The sequence below is a fragment of the Falco biarmicus genome, chromosome 2 (genome assembly GCF_023638135.1).
Source record: "Falco biarmicus isolate bFalBia1 chromosome 2, bFalBia1.pri, whole genome shotgun sequence".
Classification (NCBI taxonomy): domain Eukaryota; kingdom Metazoa; phylum Chordata; class Aves; order Falconiformes; family Falconidae; genus Falco; species Falco biarmicus.
Genome location: NC_079289.1, coordinates 56,713,852 through 56,727,865, shown reverse-complemented (window position 1 = coordinate 56,727,865; position 14,014 = coordinate 56,713,852). Strand labels below are relative to the sequence as shown.

At 42.5% G+C, this 14,014-nt stretch overlaps 1 protein-coding gene across 11 annotated transcripts in view; it reads right to left on the bottom strand.

Moving 5' to 3' along the window:
• The window catches only part of MBNL2 (muscleblind like splicing regulator 2), a 113,581-nt gene that overhangs the window by 86,301 nt on the left and 13,266 nt on the right, over positions 1-14,014 (bottom strand). The window contains exon 1 of one of the 11 annotated variants that reach the window (XM_056327541.1): positions 9,315-9,515. The exons of the other annotated variants lie outside the window; for them this stretch is intronic. The gene's annotated coding sequence lies outside the window, so the exon portion shown is untranslated. Of the gene's footprint in view, positions 1-9,314; positions 9,516-14,014 lie in introns of those variants that run through there. 11 annotated transcript variants of the gene reach the window in all.

Here is a 14,014-nt window from a genome sequence, read left to right as displayed (position 1 = left end):
CAGTGTCCACCAGCGCTTCCAAAGCAATGGATACACTTGTGACACCAAGTACAACAACTGGCTTTTGGCAAGAGAGACTTTTCTGCTCACATTGCAGTGAAAAATTTAGACTGGTTAAAATAAGTCTCGACAGTTTTGTCCTTTTCAAAGGTTTAATTCATTTGTTGTACTTCAAGCTGAGTCCCAAATGGGCATTCAAAGCCACGTTTTGTTTTGCACTGTACAATCTGTATTACCTTGCACAACTTCTGTATTAATTGAAATTCAAAAACTTCCTTTAACCCTGCATAAATCTCACCTTGATAGACAGCACTATTTTTGAAAGATAATGTCAAATTTTCAGTGTTACAAAGTCAATAATGGCATAAAAAAAATATTTTGGATTCAGTCAAATAACATCAAAAACAATATTGAGAGATAAAAACTGTATATGTATAAATATAAAAAGTGGACTGGTGCTGTTATAATTACACATTTCTATTTTAAAAAAAACAGTTTAAATTTCTGATTTGAATGTGCCTCATTTTACTGCAATATTTGCTTAGTTTGTAAATAAGAGATTTTGTATCTTCTAACCTCCAGCCTATGTACACACACCGGCCCCTGACACTTGATAGGACTTCCTTGCATTTCATACAGCATTTCCAGGACAAAGCAGATGACACACAAAATCAAACCAGAACAGAGAAGAAAAAAACAAACGAACCAAAATTAACCAACTCTTTCTCAGTGAAAATTATGCCCTCCAGTAATTCTCTTCAACTTTATGGCCTTCAAAGTATACATTACCAATATTTGGCTTTCACAGAGATACCCACTTTATTACAATGCATAGCCTAGAAATCCTGAAAACCTACTTGAAAGGCCCTTCTCCACGTTTATCCTTCTGTCCATCATCTGAAACAGTAGTAACCATGGCACCATTTTATAGCAACTGAACAGAACTGCCTGTCCACTACCAAAAAAAGTACTATTATACTCTGAAAAGACAGAAAAAGGGGAAACTAAGAAGATACAGTGGTATCCTGCTTTTATGCTTTTAGGATTTCTTACAGAGAAAGTTCACTGTTTACATATTAAGAGGGTTGGGTGTGGGTGTGTGTAAGTTTAATTATTACGGTTCTGTAAAGTTGAATGGAAATCTACAATTTAAGGTCCCAGGTTTTTTTCTGGCCTCACTATTGCCAAGCATTTGCCAGACGAGTTCTGCCAGGAAAAAAATTTAAAGAACAGTCCTGCTGATCCACAAGGCACAACACAATATAAAGTTCTTAACTGCAGCACCAGAGTCAATACAACCACACAAAGAAAAAAGTCTAGTATTTTAAAATCAGAAAAGTAGAAACTTGCTTGCTGTTTCTAAAGTCCTGTCTCATAGCAATTGTGCTTACCTTCCAGTGAAGCACTCTAAAGATGCAAACCATCACATTTACCTTTCCCCTAAGTGAAATGTATGCTGTCATTTCAGTGTCTGGGGGGCCAAGAGGGTTGAGATCTGAGTGGTTATCTTTACCAAAGCAGACCATTACTACCAAGTCTTTCATTAGTACTAAGAAATTTCATTTCTCTTTAAGAAAAAAACCACACCCTAATTGCTTCCTGTGACAAGAATCCTCAAGTTTAAGAAGCCCATTGCACAACCCTACTGCAGCACAGCTATGTCTCACCCATTTCACTGGAAGCCTGAAAACACCAAGTGCATTTCATAAAGCCTCATTACCTACAAGTATGTTTACAAGGAACTGTCAGTTTTTATTAAAAAGTACAATTCTGACAACTATAGAAAAGAGCTAGACAATACAATCCTAACAGCCCAAAATTAAGCAAAATGAAAGCAAATGAATCACCTCACCTTTGTAACCTGATGATTTTTGTGGGACCTAGTTCTCGTGATGACATGAGTCTTATAGATGTTAAAAGAAATTTACTGTAAAAGGCTAGCTAAAAGTGCTGAGCATTTGCAGACTGAAGTCGGAGCAAAGTTCAGGGTCAACAAATTCTACAACAGCCCCAAACTCAACAAATTCACACAGTTAAATATCATGCTTTTACTTCTAATAACCTACTGTAATTTTCATAATGAAGTTTACAAACAGACTTGTCCTCTCCTTTGCAACGTAAGTATAAAAGATAATTTGCCGTTAAAATTTTTGCGAAGTCATACCTGAAGCCAACCGTGAAGAACTGTGAAAGGGTCTCATGATAATAAGTACACTGGATGATAAAATCAGAAAACAGTTTAACATAAAGATAGGCAAAATAACGCAGATGAGGGGGAAAATGAAAAGTAACAAACAGCACACACAAAACACTAAGTTCAAACAAGACACTTCTACAAAGGAAAGATCCTGTGGACATCACGGGCAATTTGATGAAAACTTCAGCAAAACAGCAGTTGATGGAGTATAAGGCAAACAGAACATTTGGTAATATCGAAGGAAAGCAGAAAAGAAGTATGCTACTACATATAGTCATGGAGCATGTTACTCTTGAGTGGTAAATGAAGTTCAGACACACACCCTGTCTCAAAGAGATTACCACAGAGCTAGAAAACAGGGGGAGAACAGCCACAGCACACCAGCACTACAGAAAGGCTTACATATACAAAGAGGCAATGGCAAGGCTTCTGGCAACAGAAAAAATACTGCATTCATGCAGACTGATGAGGACCACTAAATTTTGACTGGGAGGCAGGGGGCACTCAAAATTTCCAGTCAGGAGGCCATATAAAAGACAGCTACCTTTGCATACGGCAAACAGCTAGAGCGTGAAGCTAAATGGCAGGTGATGTACTGAAAGTCAGAAATATAACAAGTTAAAAATAACTTTTCAACTTAAAAATCAGGTTATTTAAATAGTCATCAGAATCACCGATGGCTACAAAACTCAATGGTCAAGCAGTAAAGTCCTCTCCAGAAAGCCTTTCACCCTTGGTGACTAACAGCTAGAGTCACGCGCCAGCCAAGGCATGTACTGCTGTCCTCAGCTTACCCTTCTGCCTTCTCCGCCTTGGCACAGCAGCTCCTTACAAGCAGCCTAGCCCTGCAGACAGGACTGGCTATGGATCCATAGGGACATGCTGATCCTCAAGCCCTCCCATGAGAAACTCAACACTTCCATCTCCTGTTTCAAGCAAACAGATTTCAGAGATGGCGGTCTCATTCCGCCTATCTTCCAGCACTTCAATGTGTCCTTGGTGACCAAGGACCACAATCTCCATCATCCTTGTGCCAAAGGGCAGACAGGCACTTCCAAAGGATGATTCAGAACATGAAGGGACAGCTTTATGTCCTGGGGCCACCACAAAGCCACCGACCTAACTAGACAGACGCATGCCCGCAAGGACCCGCAGATCACGCGACAGACTGTGCCACCTCCTCGGCTCTCCAGAGATGTAGTTTACCAACTTTGGAAGGCAAAAAAACCCTCAATAGAACAGTTTTTCCTCAGGCCTCACTCCCTTGCCCTTCAGTGGCTGCGTCCTGCTCCTCAAGAGACCGGGGAAAGAGGGGGGGACAAAGTGGGAAACCAGAGAGGGGAGAGAGACTAGATATCTCACATCCCACAGAGTATCCAACCACTTCCAGCTCCCGCCAGGGATAAGGTCCAGGTCCAGGAGATGGATTTAGCTCCAAATACTGCTCTCCAGCTTCTCACCTTGAGATGGATGTTGTGGCTTCTTACCACTGAGGCCCTTTCACACCAAGGATTTTAAGCAGCTGGCTTGTCCCCCACTGGTGCTTCCACTTCACAGAGCTGCCTCTGTGGATGCCAAAACCTTTGAAAATGGCCTCACTGCACAATGACGTGGCATTAAACAAGGTCTTTAAAAAATTTTTTTTAAAAGGGGGTGGGTGGGGGGCGGAGGGGTGGTAAGCACTGTCTTTATAAACTCATCAGTGCAGCCACTTTCAAAGCCTTTCATGCCTTCTCCAGAGCGGCAAAGAAAATCTTAGGCGTTCTGGGCTTCCCTCCCCCTGCCCTTAAAATTATGGCAATAAAGCGATCCAGCCCCAAAGCGTGCCCCAGCGTTAGCAGAGGGGACCTACAACACGTGCAGGAATGGTAAAAAAAAAAAAGAAACCAAACCAAACCAACAAAAAAACCCCACACATGAAGCAAAAAAAAGTTTTTAAACGCAAGCGCTGGAGCTCCAGGAGAGCGGCCCGGCGCCGCCGCACTGCAACCGGCCGCCCCTCGCCCGGCGCGGGAGGTACCCGCGCCCCAGCGCCCGCAGACGGCGGCGGCGAAGCCAGCGTCGGGGCTCCCCCCGGCACCGAGGCTGCGCTGGGGGTTGCCGTGCCGCGGCTGGGTGAACGCAGCCATCGGGGAAATCCCGTACGTGTTATCGCAGCCTTTTAAATAAATAAAAGCGAGGCGGTGCTCCAGTCCTGAATCGTTCCGCAGCCGGGGGCAGAGGCACGGGCCTGCCCGCCCCACCGCAGGCGCTGCCAGAGGCGTGTGCTGACTAACCACGCAGCTCTAGGCTTGCAATACGTATAGAGCTGCAGAAAACCGCTCTGCAGACCAGCTGAAAAGCGAGGAGGAGTAGCGAGGAAAAAAAAAAGGGGGGGGACGGACGACTAAAACTAGGCTTCGATATCCCATAAGGCAGCCGCTTCCCCCACCCCGCCCTCAGGCGTCCCCCACCGAGGTGCATGAACCTCACACGCTGAAACCCAGCACTGAAAACAGTCCTTCCGAGTGCTTGGAAATAAACAGAAGTCTTGCCACTTTGCAATTTAAGGTTAGTTTTAGACTAAGTTCAGAGCACTGCCCATACATAGTACCTATGGGCAAAATCCACGTCAAATTCGGGAAACTGGGGGGCAGGGGGCTGAGCCATCTAGTATACCCGAAGCATACATAACAGAACATTGGGGTGGGAGGTGTGAACCAACCAAAAAATCCTCAGGAACCAAGAAAACAAAGTATTCAGCCTGGATAGAAGAGAACGCTACAGGGTTAAAAAAAAATATTAAAAATTATTTGCTAGGCCTAGCTCTTAAAAGTGATCAGACACAAAAAGCATACTGAAAAATTGCCTTCAGAATTCACAAAAAGGAAAGAAAAAAACCCAAACATTTTAACTGAGTTCTAGCTTCCTTCCATAAAACTACAGAGGGAAAACATTTCTGTATTTTTCCTTATTTCTGTTCTCTAATTCTTCCTGTTGTCAGAGGTGGTGTACTCTCTGGAGGAGACAAGATTTTACAGCACATGAACCTCCAAGACCGACCCTGTCTCTATCTACAAGTGCAACGATGTGCAGACACCCAGACCTTCTTGAAACGCCATTTACCATTTACTCAGCAACTGATAAAAAATAATTGATCTAAACCAGAAAAAGTTAATAGACTCCAATACAAACCATCCATTCCTATTTCATATTCCATTTCTTTATGTAACAACTGTACCACAAAATCCCTCCTACTGTCTTTATTATCTATTGGTTTTGTATTGCAAAAATCACAAAAAATGAAAATCCATTTTTATTGGTGCGTATATATTATATATGTGCGTACACATTTGTGGACACACATCTAAGTATAAAAAAAAAGGGTGGGGGGGGGGGGGGAGGGGCACCAGCAAGTGTGAACCTGTGTATTCATCCCTTTTGCTCACAGCTAAACTCTTCTAATTTATAAAGTTGAAGGTATCACAATCCCACCAGGTCCTTTGCCACACTTATAACCCCAGGAATCCCACAGGTCCTGGCAGTTCCCAACAGCTTTAGTGATCATCAACAGCACAAAGAGTCTTCCACAAAATCAGTATTTGTGTTAGTTGTAAGGATTTTGCATTTAACCTCCTGTTGGTGACGCTCTTCAATTTTCACAGCCCCAAAGCAAGAACTTTACATTGCCAACATTAGCAGAGGGAGAGATTGGTGTTTTAACAGCCTTATCAAAAAAGAATAAAAAAAAAATAGGGAGACTAAGAATTTGGCAGATTCTAGGAAGGGACTGCACAATTTCTTTCTCCTCACAAACCCTCTACCCCAAATAAAGCTAAAAAGTTTGTTTTTAAAAGGCTTTGGACTCCATATATCAATAACCAACTATTTGCTAATAATGTATAAGAAGATTAATTAGTCAAGCACTTAATACTACTATTATTTGAACCACTTTTCAGCACTGATACCCTCTTGAAATGAGTTTTATTTTCCTCAGGCTGTAATTTCAGCCTGTTTATAGAGACCAGTTACACAGCACTAGTTCACACTAGTTAACCATAACACATTGTATTAAACATATCCAATTGCCTTCACAATCAAAGACTGGAAATCAGTTTTTTTTAAAAAAATATACTAACAAATTCTAAAGCAAGTGATTTTATTCTTTTTTTGCTACAAGTCTGTAACAGCCATACTCACAAAAGGGGGAAAAAATCATTGGGCTTTAAAAAAAAAAAAGTGTTTCTCCTATGAAAAAAAAAATTAAAAATCTTCAAAGCCAGAAATTTCTAGTAAATTAGAAAACTTAGTAACTTAGAAAAAGTATCACTAATACCTATTATGTGAAATTCAAATCTTTGCAACGTATCTAATGATTTAGGAAATTAAAATTGTATGTGAAATCATTAATGAGGAATTTCATTTGAACAGTCTTTTTTCTCATCTCTCAATACTACAAAACCTGAACATTTTGCAGAGCTTTTTACAAATAAACACAGTACAGATTATTCCTGACATACTTGTGATTAAGAGAACATTCACAGCAGAGTTACCAATCTGAGTGCCTGAAATCTCACATAACATTAAGAGCTATTTTTCTTGCTCAGAAAAATAAAAATATTTGTAGCACACAATTAAGATTTCTATAAAATGTATACTTACAAATTAAGAACTGGATTTGACTTTATGAACACTATATAGTCAAACACTATACTTCATGACCTATAACTCATTAGAAAATCTTACCTTAGGAAAATGGAGAAACTAATTCTAAACAGAGTAATCATTCCTTGAAAACAGACAGACTGCACACAGTTATGATGTTATTGCACTAACAGTTCTGATGAAAACCACTGAGCAATTAAGCTAAAGATACTACTGAATGAAGACAGGTACCAGAATCTGGTCCAAAATACTTTAATTACAAATATTTAAATAACAAATGTAAATACAGAATATTTACTACCACCTCTACCCTCCCAAGACCAAAGCCTACTTACCTATCCATATAGAAGTAGTAGTATACACCTTGAGCAGGAAATATTTTTTTTTTTAAATCCTTTTGTCACTTGATTGTCAATTGTTTGGTACAAACTGTGAGTGATGAATGCAAATTTTCACTTTAGTGGTCAGGCATAAGGAGGATAATTCTATCCACTGCAATCTCAAAGGTATGAGAGACAGCCACTTAAATTATCTATCTTAAAGTAAGAAGCAGTCTCAAAACATGAGACTGATTTTTTCTGAAAGCTGTGCATGAAAATGGTTTTAATCGCAAAACTTAAAAAATCAGCTCACATTTTCTATCTTGAAAAAGATTATTTGACTTGCTTCTAATTATCAATTTTTGCCTCACATGCTTAACACTCTGCACACAAACACACATCAACAGTGATAGAAAACCATACATATCCATACCCCATGGATTTTGAATAATAATGCACTATACTCTGACATGTGTTTCACTTGTTAGCAGAGTTTGAAATCCTAAGACACTGGGTTTAAAAATAACTCGTTCATCAGCTGGAGATGTGTCAACCACCTAGCTGCAGGTCTTCAGCAAGTATTTAGTCAGGGACCGGGGAAGCAGAATCAACCCCATCTGAGCAGTCAGCTGTGACAAGCCAGGAGGCAACATCGGGAGATTTAAGCCTATGTCCTGTACTTCTTGGAAAAGTGGGGCGATGGACAGTTGGTCTAACAGGGCCTTTCAAATGCAATACTTTTAAAACTAGTGTAATTTGTTCCTAGGATAAAAAGAATCTTGAAACTTTCCCCAGAATTACACCATGGAAAGCTTTTCGAGCCAGTAAAAGGTTCTTCTACCCAATTTCTTTTTTAAGAAATTGATCTTTAGTCTTTCTCAGTTCATAGACTTCATTCTTCTACCAACATCCTATTTGAATACAAGTATCTATATGCAATGTTCATGGCTATTACAGGAAAAGTAAGAAGGTAACATCTGCTTGCTGTTACACCAACTGTTAAATCTTTAAAAAAAAAAAGAAAAAACTTTATTATATACTGTACATATAAATGATGCTGCTATAACGCAACTGAAGACAGCATGTTGATTCAGGCTGCCAGCTGGGTGAGATCCTGAAAGGTGCCGAGCACCACCAATGCATATGGCAGTCTAAGAAAGTTCAAGAGGCTTCAGGGCATCACAGAATGAGTCAATGTTCTCAGACCCCTCCCACAATATGACTGTAAAGTTTGCTTCCAATCTAAGAAATAATAAGAAATGAGTACTCTATTATTCCAGAATTTTACAGACTTCTTCCTTTTCCTTCTCTCCAGCATTTAACATAAATCATCTCCATTCCTTCCGGAGGCTCCTCCTCTGCAAGAAAGTTGATGTGCCTCAGCACAGTGAAATCATTACTCTAAAAGCCAGCCTGCTCATTAAATTATTCTGCTAGCTGTGTGTTCTCTCATTAAAAATGTATGAAGATCAGATAATTGCAGCACGTATTATTAACCTTGTTTCCCTTGTTTTCATGTACAGGTTCTGTTTTGCTGCCGAGACAAAGACCTGGAAAGGGCAGGGGAAACGCTCAGCTAAACTACAACACAAAAAACTCTCCCAGCTCGTGTTCAAGAGCACAAGAAATCACGGTGCAGTCAAAAACACCCATGCTTTTATAATGGGGTAAAATATTGTAATCTCATCGTATGGCTCCCACAAGTCTAAGACAGGCAGTCTTGTCTTTAGTTAAAGCCTCCAATAGGGAATTATTTAGATCAGCCTGCCTATTTCACCTAAATCTGCAAATGTATCAGCGATAAACTTCACAGATAACCAGGTTGACTCTCTTACAGCTAGGAAGCACTACCAGACAACAACCCAGCTAAAAATCCAATTAGGGTAACAGCACTTCCGAAACACACTGACCTATTTCTTTTTTTACTTGCGTTAATATGCATATACTCACATTCTATTTCTGAAGAGAGCTATTTACACTGGAAATTAATTTCCTTTGAAAACAAGTTACCATTAAATCCACCTACTGCACCCGAACAGAATATATACACTAGAGAAATGCTGTTTCCCCAACTCCCCCAAGCAACACATACAGTATGCAGCATACTGCAGCAAACTCTTTAAACATTCAATAAAAGACAACGATCCTCCTACCTTGTTTAGCCCTGTCTATTCGGCACATTCCCAACGTGAACAGGAACATCTGATATAAACAAAGAGCTGTATCTTTCCCATTGCATCATGGTGAGTAATTCTGACATGAAACGATGAGCAGCCAGTATTTTTTTAATTTTTTTTTTTGTTGGGTGTTTTTTTTTCCCTGCTCAGAAAGCCTGGTGCCTTATCTGGGGATTTTTCCTCAGATGATGAAGCAAAGACACAGCCTAAACTCTGTTGCTGAAAGACTGCAGCCCTTCCTTCTCCCAAAGCCCTCCCAGCATATGGCAGCCAATCACACCCAGCTTCGTCAGCCCTACTGCTCTTAAACTGATCCTAACGGGATGATTGACACAGCAACACAGCGCTTCTAATGTGTAAAAACAATGCACCCATACTGATGAACCAGGAATTTCCCTTGCACAGGGAAAGAGTTTTACTGGCAAGGTAAAGCGATACCTCCATGAAATAACATACCCAGCAAAAGCAAACAACTCCCTTCCCCTCTGCTGCAACAGCAGCTGCACCGTTTCTTGCACAAGGATTTTCAAAGCTTTTGCTAATCATAAACGCGTACACAAGCAACGCTGCCGAAATCGCAGAACTGCAATGATGCTGTTTCGTTTTGAGGGTGAGGGTGAGCTGTACCCCATAAACCAAACAAGCTATCCTTTATTTTGACATGCAGCCGAAACGCACTCCGATTCAGGCAGTAATAGCCTCATTTTAATACTGCATAATCTTATGTGCAGTGTTTGCATATAACAGCAATACATGCATAACATCTTTCTGAATATTTGAGACCGGTTGTTCAGGACTGCAGGTATGGGATGCTTCTTGAGGAAAACATAATCTATATGATGGTGTTTTAATATCCTTGGCAGAAAAATTACATCAGCAGGGTCTGAACTGCTGTTTGTGTGATTAGCTTACAACTGATGTTCATTTGTATCAAGGTTCTGGCATAAGGACTACAATACCAGTTGCCATCTTCAAGTCAAACTGTGCGCAGCTTGATATGCTTGGTACACAACGTCTGCTGTCAATCAGTTTTCCCACAAATTTTGCTGAAGTTTTAAAACGAGAGAACAAAGCAGCCAAGGATTATTGAACAAGACTTGCAATTAAGGAAAAAAAAAAAAAAAAAAGGAGCTTAAGCTGAAAGTCAGTCTTTATCCAGAAAGGAATAAAGATTGCAGTGCAATATTACTTTAGACAGCAGTTTATGCAGTTCATGCCATTACATTAAAAATGTGCAAAATGTGTTTAAAATTCCACTAAAAGTTTAGAAACATGAATAAACAAGAAGAAAACAAAGCTCTCATTCAGTGGCAGCTCTGTCCCAAGGCCCCATTGTTTCCTATGGACTGTTTTGCATATTATAAACACGGCTTCCCAAAAATCCATTATTCTCTATCCCACAAGCAAAAACTCTCCTTCAGGCTCCACCATCTCCCACCCAGTTTATGAAAACCTTCCCCTCCCTGGCACAGCTGAAATGCGCTCCTGCCAGCCAGCCCTTGCTCTCTGCTCAATCACCCCCTCCACTCTGCTCTGTTTCGCCTTATATAAAAAAAAAAAAAAACCAAAACCAAAAACAAGACCCCCAAGACCCCAAAGAGTTGATTGTGACAGGTCTCGAGACACCCTCAGGGACAGGAGTGGTAACTCTACTCATAATTAAGATGGTCTGGTGCACATTGTCGGTATTTTCCACGTTCTTTTGACTTTACCCAACTTGAGCTGCCTGTGTTAGAAATTTTCCATGCTGGACATCTGCTGCAGGATTTATTTACTTTTCTGCCAAAGCACAGTTTGCCCATTTCTGAGACAGCCTAGACAAAAACATGTTGCTGTGCCACCCTTGTCCCCCTCACCAGGGAACTCCGGCTCCTCTGCCTAAGTCAGGGCAGTCGTTCAAATTTGGCAGAGTGCTGATCCCTTGCTTTTTTGGTTTGGGGGTTGTAGGGGGGGGAGGGGTGTTAAATCAAAGCTATGGCTTTTTGCTATACTTAGGAAAACATTTTCCTATTTGATAAAGGTTTAAAACCTGCTAAAATTCAGCAGACACACACCGTCTTGTTATTTTTTTTTTCTGATCCTTAAAGCGCAAACCTCAGAAAACGTTCTGCAGCAAGCATCCACCGCCTCCTCCAGCCGTCCGTCCCTATGTGGCTGGAAAGGCACCAGCCCCACAGTGCGACTGAGCATGTAATGGGCTCAAGTTACAGGAGATTAGCAGGATTTCCCCCGTAACTGCTGCTCCCATCTGCCAGAGACCAGACATTGGAGCTGACAGCAGGAAGACAGCCCCGCCTGTTGCTCTCATGACCCTTCAGCTCATGCCCCACGGACACGCAGGAGACTGGCCCTTGAGAGCACACTGCAGAGCGGGTGTGAGGGAGGTCAGGTGGACCGAAACGGAACACAACGCTGGGCAGAAGAGGGAGAGCCAGCAGTGACAGGGTCATGGAAGAAGAGACTCAATAGCCAGAGTACACCCCCAAAAGGCAAGGGTTCAGAACACAATCCTGTTTCAGCGGCAGCCCTCCACAGCTTGTATGCCAGTCTTCAAACCACTGCAGAGCTTCAGCAGTGGTCAAACAGGGCTGAGGTGCTCCTAGATATCATTCCTGGGACCCCTGAATCATGAACACAAAGCTAGCAGCCATGCGCCCACCCAGCTCCTCATCTGGGTTATCGTTTTGGTTCCTCCCTTGACAAAGGATCAGAAGCCCCTCAACTCATTAGGGCATGCTGAAAGTAAATAACCCACTGTTGGTGGGTTAATCTTGGCTGGGCACCAGGTGCCCACCAAGCCCCTCTACCACTCCCCCTCCTCATTTGAAAGGGGACAGAAAACATAACAAAACGCTTGCGGGTCAAGATAAGGACAGGGAGATCACTCAGCAATTACTGTCACAGGCAAAACAGACTTGACTTGGGGAAATTAATTTATTGTCAAACAAATCAGAGTAGGATAATGAGAACTAAAAAACAAATCTTAAAAACACCTTCCCCTCACCCCTCTCTCCTTCCTGGGCTCCACTTCACTTCCAATTTCTCTGCCTCCTCTCCCCGAGCAGCGCAGGGGGACGGGGAACGGGGGCTGCGGTCAGTCCATCACACGTTGTCTCTGCCGCTCCTTCCTCCTCACACTCTTCCCCTGCTCCAGTGTGGGTCGCTCCCACAGGGTCAAAAGTCCTGCCAGCAAACCCGCTCCAGCATAGGCTCCTCTTTCCATGGGCCTACAGATCCTGCCAGCAAACGTGCTTCAGTGCGGGCTTCCCACTGGGTCACAGCCTGCTCCACCGTTAACCTCCACGGACTGCAGGGGCACTGCCTGCCTCACCATGGTCTCTGCTCCAGTGCCTGGCGCCCCTCCTGCCTCCTCCAGCGCTGACCTGGGTGTCTGCAGGGCTGTTGCTCTCACACAGTCTCACTTGTCACTCTTGCTGGCGCATTTTTTGGGTGTTCTTTTTTTTCTCCTTCTTAATATGCTATCCCACAGGCACTACCACCGTCACCGATGGGCTCAGCCTTGGCCAGCCCCAGGTCCGTCCTGGAGCCAGCTGGCACTGGCTCCATTGGACATGGGGGAAGCTTCTGGCATCTTCTCACAGAAGCCACCGCTATAGCCTCCCTACTACCAAAACCTTGCCATGCAAATCCGCTACAGCGGGTCAAGATAAAGGCAGTTTAATAAAGCAACAGTAAAGGTCGCATGTGCGGAAGCAAAGTAACAAAAGATGTTATTCTCTACCGCCCATCAGCAGGTGATGTTCAGCCACTTCCCGGGAAGGGGGGCTTCAGTACGTATAGCAGTTGCTCCAGAAGACAAACATTGTAAGTAAGAAATGCCCCCCACCTTCCTCCTCCTTTCTCTTAGCTTTCGTTGCTGAGCAGATGCTGTATAGTAGGGAATATCCCTTTGGTCAGTTTGGGTCAGCTGTCCTGGCTGTGTCCCCTCCCGAGATCATGCCCACCCCGAGCCTACTGGTGAGGGGCAATGTTGGAGACACAGCCTTGATGCTGTGCAAGCACCGCTCAGCAGCAGCCACAACCCTGGTGTGTTACCCCCACCTTTCTAGCTACCAGTACAAGCCCAGCACTATGAGGGCTGCTATGGGGGCTCAGCCAGACCCAATAGTCACAATTGTGAACCCTTCTGCTAGGCCCCATCAAAAAGCCCAGAAAATGTCTGATCATCCTCAAAAATGGCGCTTGAGTAGTGTAGAGCAAATAAGGCATGAGTTCACGGACTGAAGAAAAAGAAGTTTTTAAAAATACCTGCTCTGTACCTTGAGAAGTTCCACCGTGGCTGATCTCAAATTGAGGTATGTCCATGTGTCCATGCATTCTTCACACCAGTTACAAAGAAAAAGCCCACGATTTCAATTTTCAGGCTGATCTATACAGACGTTTTATATATTTAATTACAAAATTACAGGACCTTAAGAGAAGCCAAGAAATTCAGGTGTCAAACACAGCAAAGAATAACAAATAAAGGTAAACTCCCAACTCAGAAAATGCTCTGCTCAACTTGCTTGTATAATTAATGAATCAAGGGAAAAATGCTACTAAAAGTATCTATTACACACAATCTTCCGAAGCGTGCAGATGTAACTTTTGGAGAAAAGTGGACTATTTTGGAAGTAGTAAAGAGGAAAACTGGAACATGCAGAACCTGCACGCTT